The 12,315-nt window shown below is 32.4% G+C and overlaps 1 long non-coding RNA gene across 1 annotated transcript; it reads right to left on the bottom strand.

Annotated features, from left to right (window-relative positions):
* Positions 1–9,826: 9,826 nt before the first annotated feature.
* On the bottom strand, positions 9,827–11,349 carry LOC117184196 (uncharacterized). The gene is made up of 2 exons (XR_004469440.1): positions 10,339–11,349; positions 9,827–10,191 (listed from the first exon to the last, which is right to left on the bottom strand). It is a non-coding gene; the product is annotated as an uncharacterized lncRNA (long non-coding RNA).
* Between the last annotated feature and the right edge of the window lie 966 nt (positions 11,350–12,315).

Here is a 12,315-nt window from a genome sequence, read left to right as displayed (position 1 = left end):
TTGATTTTTTTTTTTTGGTTCTCGACTGCGTATGTTTGCTTCCTTCTTTAGATGATAAATGAGATAGTTTTTTCCTAGACCTTCTCTTTTTATTCTTTTTACCTGCCCCATTCTGGAATCGGGTTAACTTATTAATGGCTTTATTTGACAGGTTTTGCAAAGCAATTTTACTTTGTTCTTGGATAATAGTTCTTAAAGGTTTTCGACCAAACTCATTTATTACTGCCTTTCCAGTCTCAGTAGCTTGGTTTTTAATAGCGTTTATCCCGGAAAGGAATAGTGGTTTTATGTAATTAAAAAGACCACTAAAAAAGTTCCCAATTCCTCTACCTTGTTGGATAACTCTGGGTGAAACATAAAGACTTCCTATATGATTCAACCCTCCTCCACACTGATTTAAATAATATTGTTGATAAGATTTCGTCATGATGGTTATTTCTACTCTGAATAAATTTCCATCTTTACAGTATTATTTATAGCATTTCTTTTCGTTTTTTAAAGTGAAGGGTAACAAAAATTGGAATTGCTGAAGATTCAAATGGTACTTTATACCCTTTGGAATCGGTAATTAAGATCGAAATTTCTTTTGGAGACCATATTTCAATGGGATAATATTCAATATTGTTGAATTGTATAAGTTGCTCTTTTCCATTATAATGTAATACTCGAAGACATCGAGGTCTTTTATTTCCAACACATCTTGGTTTTATAATGTCAGTGTAAACAAAAATCAAACCATTTTGAAACTGTTCAGACTCTATTGACTCATTTTCATATCGAAATGTTTCTCCATTTACTAAGCTAATAACGAATTCTGTTGTTTCTTCAGATGCGATTGAGGTATTCTCAGGCCTGCTTTTTATACATTTATTTAGATATAAGTCTGTAATTCCTACTTCCCAGTCATCGTTCATGTTTTCAGGAATATTTACAATGTTTGTAAATGCACACTTAACGTTATCATGATATACATTTAACGAATCATTACTAAGTAATGTCACGAAAAACTCTGTTACATTTACCATTTTTAGTTCTACGTTCTTTGCAGTTTATTAATTATAGGATAACCAATTAATTTTGTTCTTTCCAATTTGCACGGCCTTACTGTTTCTAACAGCCCTCATCAACTTTTCTCGTCCACTTACGTATTTCAAGTCTTGAAATGGATTTGATTCACTTTTATACCTCTTAAGTTTTACTCTTAGCTTTCGCTGTTTATCAGTAAGCTTCACTTTAGTCAATGCTGATTTTTTTGATGCTTGAGTGTCTAAAAATGAGGTATCCTCAACTTTACGCTTATTAGGTTTTGAGTTGAAAGATTTTTCGGTCAGAAAATCTTCATCATCGATGTCGTTAGGTAAATCAGAGAACTCATTTGTGATAGAGAGTTCCTTTTTTGAGGACTCATTATTTTTATTGTTAAGAATGGAAGTGTTAGGTTTTACATCTAACCAAACTGACTCGTCTTGGGTTTGTATTCCAATGCTTTGAGGTGATGAAAGTCGTTTGTTCTGCGTAGTTCGTATATCCATTGTCTTATTTCTTTTCTTATTTTGATAGTAACACAATTCTTGACGTATTTTAATCCATTTATTAAAGTCGCTAGTTTTTTTATCATTTAAAATAGGCAAAAACGTTATATTTATTAAATCGTTTTTCTGGGCATTATTTACCAATTTTTGATATGCATTCGGATGCATTAAAATAACTTTGGTTAATTGATGCTTATTTTTAAGCATTGTTCAATATTTTTCCAAAAATCCCCGAAAGCAATGAACTTATTAAAACAGGTAAAAATCCTCCTTTTTGGATGAGAACTTTTCTCTTAGAATTTATTGACCGTTTTGGACATGAAATAAGACGTAATGCATTTTTATACTTTTTTAGAGCATATAGTTGCTTTTTTGATATCTTATGATTTCCTCGCAGAGTATTCAACACTATCTCCACTAATGCTTTTACTAACTCAATGTCACAATTACTTATAATTGCATTTCGAAGTTTATTATTTGCCCTTTTGAGCACATACAATAAATGTTTGTTCGCTTTCAGTCGATTTAGATTCTTTTTGTAAACCATTTTCATCTGAAAAGCAAACTGTATACTCCGAATTAAAAATATGTGTACGAAATCTAAGGAGATCATTTATTCCCTGAGTAAGATCAATAAGTAAATAACCATGTGGTTCATCTGTCACCTCCTTATATATTCTGAAGAGCTCCTGAGAATTTTCAGGATAAATTTGTCTTGCTAAGCATTGAAATTGTAGCTTATCCCTAGGATTTTTGAACGCAACGATGTATTTTGTGTTTAGTGAAATATCTCGAGTATGTGATGATTTATGAAATATATTTTGTGTAACCACTATTACGGATAAATTCCTGTGGTGTGATCCTTTTGTAAATAGCTCACAGACATTTTTATTAAATGCACCCATCATTAAGTCATCTAGTATTAAAAGAATAGGCTCATGATTTTCATTTTCAATTGTTTCGGGAACTCCTTTATAGTATTCGATGGTATTAAAATTTGGCTTAGCATGCTCCTCTCCATAACACCAAATTATTCGATTAATTGAAATGCTCAGCAAATCATTTCTTTTGTTTATTAAATTTTCTAAAAACGTTGTCTTACCAGATCCTGAAGGACCGCAAATAAGCATTGTAAAAGGATGTATAAATTGCTTAAACATTTTTGGGCTATGTTTTATTTATTAATATTTTATAAATGTTTTCTAACATCTAAGATATTCTAATTACGCGTCTCCTGATCGCGCTTTTTGGGGCAGTTTTTTTCTAAGTGAGTATCAGAGCCGCAATAATTACAATAAACAACTTGTGTGTATCCGCTTTTGTGAGGATCCTTTTCAAACAAACGCTTAAATGAATCCATTTTAAACAACTAGTTACTACAAGTGCTGAATATAAACTGAAAATCTAAACATATGAGTCACCATTACAGTAGATAGCGTAGTTAGAATTTTCCAAGATAACAAATAGCTTAAATAAATTATTTAGAGCACATCTAAGAGGAATTTTTTTGTGGATTCTACAGTTTGTAAAAAAATTTGGATAAAATGTGAGACTTTTTCCAATATCGATATCAATAATATTATTTGTTAAATACTTAGATAAAAACTTTTTTTTAATTTCACCACGTACAATAACGGTGCTAAATCTATTTAGTGGTGAAAGTATTTCACCTAAACTTAAATATGATATTTCACCATCTGACCATTCCAATCCATTTATGGTTTGACGATTAATATTTTGTTGTTTAATCATTTCATTATCCAATTCATTCAGATGATATGGTGGTTTGAAATGAAAGAAGTTTGGTGTTACTGTTCCGGTTTGCATAAACGCCAATTCCTTAATAAAAAGTTGTTTATTATTTCCAAAGACATATTGAAAATCAACTATAACGCTTGAATTCCTGTCGATTGTGTTCATGTTGGTTTGAGATTTTGTAAGAAACTGAATGAGTTGTTGATGCCTATCTCCTTTATATACAGCTCAATTTAGTAAGAGTTCTTAGTTTTACAAAAGCATTCAACCCAAATGGACACGCTTCAATCAAAAAGAATTAGGTCCACTAGAAAGAAGCAGGATCACGAAGTCATTTTCGGTCTCGAATATTATGTAGTACATAATTTAAAACTTAAATGCGGTTTTTCAACTACAAGAAAATTCACTCCAATGATATGGATGCAGCAAAGCAAAAACAATTTCGTCGGTTTAGATAAAGATGAATGGATGCAATTGGTTACATACAAAGAGTATATCCAATTGAAACTTGATCAGTATGATTTTTTGATGCCTGATACAATTATAGACCATCCATTATTACCCACAATTAAGTGTAATTTTAGATTTCGAAAATCAGATAAGCAGTATGTGTTTATAATAAATCAGTTTGGAAATAAAATTGAATTTGATAGTGAGTCCTGGAGATCGTTTTTAAGATTAGGCATTTTTTTTACCACATTTTTATGTTGGAATACGATACTTAAGCAACAAATTATATACCTCTACTATAATAATATTATTCCTAAGTGTGCAGCCTTACAAAAATTTGATGTTCAACTAGCTGATTTAGACGGTACTTATGATAGAAATGTGCAAATAGATTTAACCCGTTTATGCTTTGAAATTTCCAAAAAAATGTGTAATCAAATAAAACGCGATGTTCTTGAGTATAAGCAAACACTTTTAAATAAGCAATCATCCCAACATAACAATAGAAAATAAAAAATTATATTAAAAATGAGTAAGCAACAAGTTGTTAATGAAATACATAAGCCTGCTAGAAGAAATTTTATTCGTCGTAAATTCGTACAAAAGGGAATTAATGACACGTGGCAAATCGATTTAGTTGAAATGATACCCTTTTATAAGGAAAACAAAGGATATAGGTACTTGCTGACAGTAATTGACACGTTCTCGAAGTTTGCATATGCAGTTCCCGTTAAGTCTAAAACAGCTTTAGATGTTTTATCAGCATTGAAGAAAATATTAAAAATATCTAAACATAAACCTAAAAATATTCAATCTGATCAAGGAAAGGAGTTTTTTAATGTAGCCTTCGGAGAGTTAATGAAAAAGAATAACATTAACCATTACCATACATATACACACCTTAAAGCATCTATTTGTGAACGTTTTAATAGAACATTAAAAAATCGTATGTGGAAAATCTTTAGTATGCAGGGTAATCATACGTGGATTTATATCTTGCATGACTTACTAAAAGATTATAATAATTCATATCACCGTACTATAAAAATGAGGCCTATAGATGTAAACAAACAAAATGAAGAGTTTATTTTGAAAACAGCTTATAATATTTGTAAGGTATTTCCTAAACACAAGTTTTCCATTGGTGATCCTGTTAGAATAAGTAAATATAAAGGTATTTTTACAAAGGGCTATGATCCAAACTGGACAGCCGAAGTTTTTAAAATTTTAAAAGTAAAGTCTACTAATCCTGTAACATATGAGCTGGAGGACTATAAGGGGGAAATGATCAAAGGCTCATTTTATGATCAAGAACTCCAAAAAGTTAAAGATGAAAATGCTTTCTTAGTGGAAAAAATACTTAGAAGGAAAAAAGAACAAGTTTTTGTTAAATGGTTAGGTTTCGATGAAACACACAATTCATGGATAGATAAAAAGAGTATATTAAAATAATTAAGCACGCAAAATATTTATCAGATTTAATTTATTTTTGTGTATTTTTTTACATTGAAATATAGTTTTAATTATACACAAATTAAAAATAATAATAATATAATGTTAAATTTACTTATACCATATTTTGTGTATTATTACTAGCACCTAAAATATTTTTAATTTCATAGTGATTATGAGCTAATGTTGAAATATTATCAGGTAATATAAATCTTTTGTCATCCTTATAATTTAGACTTATCTTATTTACAATTTCAGTATAAATTTTATGACCTCTACTTCTAATAACTCTCTGTTGTCCATAATAAGTTTTTTTATGTTTAATGCATTCAATATAATGAGTATGAGTTAATCGTTTAACTACTGACTTTTTTACGCCTTTAACCTTTTTTACGTTATAGTCAGTGTTATCATCTTTAGCAATTAAATATGAGTATGCTTTCGCTTTTAATCCTGCAAACGACGTCATTATTTTTCCTGCATTTTCGTCTTTCATTAATCCAAGCTCTTTGTTATTAGCGAGATTGATACCGAATCTGTTTGAGGCTAGGTAATTGGATGTATCAAAGCGATTAGGATTGAATTTAATTAAATCATAAAAATCTTCTTCTGATGATATAATAAATGAATCTGTATCCATATAGAGTATTTTTGATGATGGACATTTTACAGAATGAAAATTATAGAAATAGTCATACATTAACCATTTTGAAAGTTCTAGTACACTAACTCCAATGTATATGGGCTTATCATAAAAAATTCGGGACTTAGTTGATTCAATGGCAGCCAAATTATCTCCAAAGATTTCAACACTGTGGAAATTATGTCTTGCTATGCGTTGTCTAAACCCTGCTGAGTTTTGTCTTGACTCATAATGCTTAACTAATGCAACCTCACGACGTTTTTCTACATTCTCCATTGTTTTACCGTAAACGGCATTAACCATTAATTTGTAAAAGTTTATCTCAAAGTCATTGCTAGCTAATTTTCTAAGAGATGTATTGAGGTCAATATATGGTTTCAGCCAACAGGACTGATTAAATGATAAAACTCTAGATATTTTTTCTAAAATCATACCTTGCTCTATACATAACTGTAGCTGCTTCAAATGAATTATATAGTTCTTTTTATCACTTAAGTCAGCTATTAGTTTTGTCTGCTTTCCTCCTGGTGGAATCTTATTTTCGGGGCAAAAAGGTAAACTATTATGCTTATTATGAATATCATCAGGATATCGCAAATCTACTTCTAAAATATATCCAACATCACTAGATGCCGATATGCTAAGAACGTTGAAAGATGAAATTTCATCGTTACTTAGAAATTTAAAATTAGAAAATGGAAGGGGTTGACTCATAGCCCATCCATATAAGTTGTTGGCGTCAATATATGAAAGGAAATTTATGGGTTCGTTAGGCTTAAATTTATTATTTAAATATTTGTTATTTGCTGTTGCAATCCGTTGAGTGCATTGAGTCAATCCTCCACGAACAGCAGTTTTTAAAAAATTATAAATGTCAGGATCACTAACAAGTTCTAATTCTACTCTTGTGTATTTTAACATTGCATCCCATGAAACTGAAGGAGCAGTAACATAATTAATGGGGTCTAACCTGTACACTCGGGAACAAAGACTCCTAAAATTCTCAAATACATCAGCAAGAATTAAAACATCGCTTTCCAAATATAATTTTAAATAATCTCTAATAGATTTGCAATTAAATGCGTTCCAAACCTTCTGGGCAAAGTTGTAGTCTTCAACACTACATTCCTCATCATTCAGTGAATTATAAAAATTATCTCGCGAAGGAAGCAGGGATTCATCAAATTTTTCAAAACTATCCAAATAATCATAGGGAAATACTCCCTTTCGTCGTAGCATATCAAATTTTTCACCTTGATATTTACTTCTCAAAATTTTAAAATTCGCTATGTTCATATAACTAGCGAGTTTTTCTAAGCTTGAATTTAAAAATCTATTTGAATCTATATATCTAATTTTATATTGATGAAGATAAGATTCATCGAGCTTACAAATTTGAGTTAACGCAATATATAACTCTTTATTGCAAGGAATGGGTCTTAGTTCATCTTTTATTGACGTAACAAATAAATGTATATCATAACGAGATAAGTTATGAAAAACTACCGGGAAAAAGGGATCGCTTAATCTAAATGTCTGTTTACACAGCTTATGAATAGGACCTACATATTGTCCTGTAAACTGATCAAAGAATTTTTCTCGATCATCATCAGAAATTTGTTTCTCGCAGGCATAGCATTCACCGTGTTCCTGGTAATCCTCTTCCCAAATGTTAAACTGATAGATTGGTTTTTTATAAGACTTCCAGTACTTCTCATAAAGTCCATCGGTTTTCATCCTAAGTGCTTGACAAAATTTTTGGATACAATCCGGTCCTGAAATAACGAAATCATAATGTTTATGAGTTTATTGCCTTTGCTGGAATGTTAAAATATTTACCTTCGTATGTCCACATCTCATTTAGATGTTCATTGTATTTATGTACAATATAAAATGATGCTGCACATGCTGTATGCCTCTGTGCCATAGTAGTTGATGATTTTGATGGATCATTAAGATTTATATCGTAATTTTCCAAAACTGCTTCGATGTCAGCATAAATTACTACTGGTGGAGATAGTTTTTTAGAAAAACTTTTGAATACAGTTTTGGTATTAGGTTCAGGATACAAAGCAGCAACTTTTCCACACTCTTTAGTGTCATGTATAGTATTTGTTGTACTATAAAATTGCAAGCAGTTCTCGCAAAAATATGCCGTATTATGGGATTTACTATGTTGTGAATAACATAATTTTCTCATGCACGTTATATATGCATAATGCATCATTTGCATATTATCACTATTAATTCCAAGCAAGTTTATGTGGTGAGTCCGAATTTTCTTAGTCCTCACTGTGGGTCCCACAACGTTTTTTCCATTCTCATCGACTTCATAAACATTGATGCTAAAATCCTCATTTGCTGATTCGAATCGCTTGATTCCTTTGCTTGTTATTGGAAACTCAATTCCGGAAAAATTTAATCTTACTCCTTCATAATAAATGATGTCTTGCCGTATGTTTCCGCATCGATAGGATGATGGTATTGTTAACTTATCTCGGGAAATTTTTTTTAATGCTGCTGTTTGATATATAGTTTTAAGGTGTGTTCCATAGGCTAATGATGCTAAAACACACCACTTGAAACAAAAATCATCGTCATTTTTAACATTTATGAGTGCATTTCGTGACTTAATTTTTTTGGGAGCTTGGATAAACCTGTTTGCAGCGATATGCTCTAGTTTTATCATGGTAAGTTCAAAATATTTAAAACACTTTATTGCCCAACCTGAATCCTTCTCCTGGAATTCACTGCTGAGAGTTATCAAATTTTCTATTGTATCATTTAGATGATCATCAATCAGCTCGTTTTCATATATTGGGTTGTATGGCGTAATGAAATGCTTCATTGTTTCTGTTAAGCCTTCATCATCAGTGTTTTTAACGTATAATCCATATACTTTTAAATTGTATTTTATGGATCTGTACTCACTCATGCAGTGACGCAATAAATTGATAATATCATTTTTGCAATCATAAAAAAACTCTTTTAAATCAATCTGTTCACTTTTATTTGAGTGAACACGATATGATTTTAAAGGAAATCGCGACTCCGTTGAAATTAAAATAACGTTTTCATTTTCCTCTAGTTGAGCTGCTCTTGCATTCTTATGTTTGTCCGACATCATATGGCGTCTTTCCCTAGACGAAGGGTAACTTTCACCGCAAATTGAACAGTCAATAATCCTTAGGTCCATCGGAGTATCCAATCGAGGCCGTTTTGAAGCTCCTGACGTTGAAGGACCTTGAAGATCACTTGAATTAGATCCTTTGCTCATAAGAATCTCAAAAGCATTCCTAGGTCCCAAGCATGCTTCATAATGACTATCAAACTCTATTAAGTCGATGGACTTAGAGCAAAGGTCACACACTACATTATTACGCAAATCAGAGCATCTCTCATAATGAGATTGAAACTCTGAAAAGTCAACGGACTTATCACACATGTTGCACTGAACTTTTGATGCCATTTTAAGTTTTATTTATTTATTTATTTTTTTTTTTGTATCGAACTAACCACTTTCACTATTGAAACAGGACTAAGGGTTTTCCTTTTTAAATGGTATCTTTTTAGGCCCCTCCCAAACACCTTCTTAATCTTTTATATCCAAAACAACAGTACCTGTTCACAAACCTGTTTCAAACGATCCCTACTGGGTCAATCTAATAATATGAGGGAAAGGTTACAACCTCTATTCTACCTGAAATCCACTTATTCTTTTTGTGTAATCCTCACGTGGAAGAAACCTGTTTCAAACGAATCCTATGATTCTCTTGTAATAAGAGGAAGTGAAATTCAACCAATCAAAAGTAAAACAGAAACATTTAAAATAAATAGTGGTTAAATGTGTTATATTTATTATATATGTACATATGTATATATTATTTTTAGAAAAATACATAAAATATTCTTATTATATAAATATGTATTCGTATTATTAAAATTTCGCCTCAGCTAATTTTACCGCAGCAATTAAGTCATCATCATCTTCGTCCCGAAGTAGTTCCTGGAGTTGAGATCTTTTATCATCATCCTGATTATCTACTAAATCGAAAATGTTGTCATCATCCGGGAAAATGTATGCTGGATTATCATTATTAGACGTTGCATTCCTTGGGTCATCGTCGTCATCATCCCATTTAATGTCACTTAACCAGGTCAAGTTGCTCTCGAGATAGGTTTGAGTCTTAATCCCAAAAATCAAGGACAGGTCTACGGAGCTCGGCTGAGAGTCCAGATTTATGGTTGATTCCGGTTGGGAATCGATAAAAATGATTTCAAGGTCATCCATCGTTGTTGAAAGATTACTAGTTTATGTCCTAGCTGTTAGCTGTGAGTAGTTATTATATAGGCACTTTGCTATGGGACAGTGGTAGGTACACAAAGGAGGAATATAAATTATAGAGAAAGTAGAAAGGTTCAAGGGCATCGAAACCGTTTTTCAGGAAACACTTAAAAAATACCTCTAAACTATCACATTAGATTCATTGCAAAGGGATGACCTACCTGTTTGAGGGTTGTTTGAATCGCAACACGGGACCAATCGTAAAAACAGGTTCATTGACAGTAAGTGGGAGGAGAGAGAATATAAATGAGCGAAGGATCGATTTGAGAGGATTTTACATGGTTGAGAAACAGGATTAAGATCGAAGTTAGTTCACATTATCGCCGATAGGTGGCGCCACCAAGTAGTAAGGATACGGGACAGACGTATATTTACTCTAAGTAGCATTAATTAATTTTGATGTCTTCCTATTATAATTTTATTCTTTGCGTGCTCCTATATATATCTCCATTAATTTGTGTTCTCTTACCATTCAACCCTCTATACGGACATCTAGATACCCAGGTTTCCAACCTATGTTTTCTATAGGATGTAAATTTCAGAAACTTCACACATTTGTTTTCCCAATTCAATGTTTATAAAATATCCTATAAGTATTTATTTAACTTGACCAGTTAATAACATAGCAGAAATTGGTTCCCAATTCAATGTTAATAAAATATCTTATAAGTATTTATTTAACATGATCACGTAATAACATAGCAATATGATGCACACTTACATTCAACATGTTGCCAAGCTGCACATGCTTAAGCAAATGTTGCTGCAACATGTTGCGAATTTGGTAATTCAGTGTAAAAAGTCGCTGTCCCGTATCCTTACTACTTGGTGGCGCCACCTATCGGCGATAATGTGAACTAACTTCGATCTTAATCCTGTTTCTCAACCATGTAAAATCCTCTCAAATCGATCCTTCGCTCATTTATATTCTCTCTCCTCCCACTTACTGTCAATGAACCTGTTTTTACGATTGGTCCCGTGTTGCGATTCAAACAACCCTCAAACAGGTAGGTCATCCCTTTGCAATGAATCTAATGTGATAGTTTAGAGGTATTTTTTAAGTGTTTCCTGAAAAACGGTTTCGATGCCCTTGAACCTTTCTACTTTCTCTATAATTTATATTCCTCCTTTGTGTACCTACCACTGTCCCATAGCAAAGTGCCTATATAATAACTACTGATAATTCTCAATAGAAAAACCCATTCATTTAAAATACTCATAAATATTTCGAATCTAAGAAATATCTCATAATTTTTTCCTGCGCTCATATCTCATTCATTAATCGCATAAATTCCAATTAAATACCAACTTAATATAAAAATTTAAATCCGCCAAAAGAGGCGCATAATTCATTGTTAACCAAAAACCAGAAACAGAGAAACGGAGATCTGCAGAGGGTCTCACAGAGACAGACAGCGACACCGCAGGGGCACTCGAGGGTTAGACATGTTAAATTGTCATAAGCCTTAAAAATTCCATTATGATTATTTACTCAAGTACCCCACAGCCGCAGCACAGGCCACAGGCCGCACGACTCAGGGCACAGGACTCAGGACTCAGGACGCAGGACTCAGGACGCCGGGCCTCTGCCTTGCGAAGATGAACATAAAACACGAAACACAAACACAAACACAGATACAGGCGCAGACACAGATAGAGACACATGAATGTGGAGATAAGGAAACAAAGTTTTCTAAACGAATAAATCTGTTTGTCTTTGCTGCCAGGAGGACGACGACACACATACACACGTATGATGTATGTCCCTGTAAAAATTGTAAAATATTTTCAAACAGACACATAAACAAAGCTAATAAATGAGAACTTTTGCGCCGCGCGATACACACACAAGAACAAATCCCATTTTTACAAGGAAAAGGATAAGAGCGAGAGAGAGAGAGAGAGAGAAGGAGAAGGAGTCCAAAAACAGAAACAAATCGCTGCAGGATATGCAGACAAGACAAACAAGTCGTTGGAAAAACAGAAACAAAATGAAGAAAAACCTCGCGTCGAGCCGCAGAAGATTTTCCACATAAATATTTTCCCATTGCAGCGCCGCAGCAGCAGCACAAACGAAACGAAACGATATAAAGTGATACAACAAAAAAGAAAGATATATATGTATGGAAAACAGTCGA

The sequence above is a fragment of the Drosophila pseudoobscura genome, chromosome 4 (genome assembly GCF_009870125.1).
Source record: "Drosophila pseudoobscura strain MV-25-SWS-2005 chromosome 4, UCI_Dpse_MV25, whole genome shotgun sequence".
Taxonomy (NCBI): Eukaryota; Metazoa; Arthropoda; class Insecta; order Diptera; family Drosophilidae; genus Drosophila; species Drosophila pseudoobscura.
The sequence above is the reverse complement of the archived record's forward strand: the minus strand, read 5'-3'. Positions and strand labels throughout refer to the sequence as shown.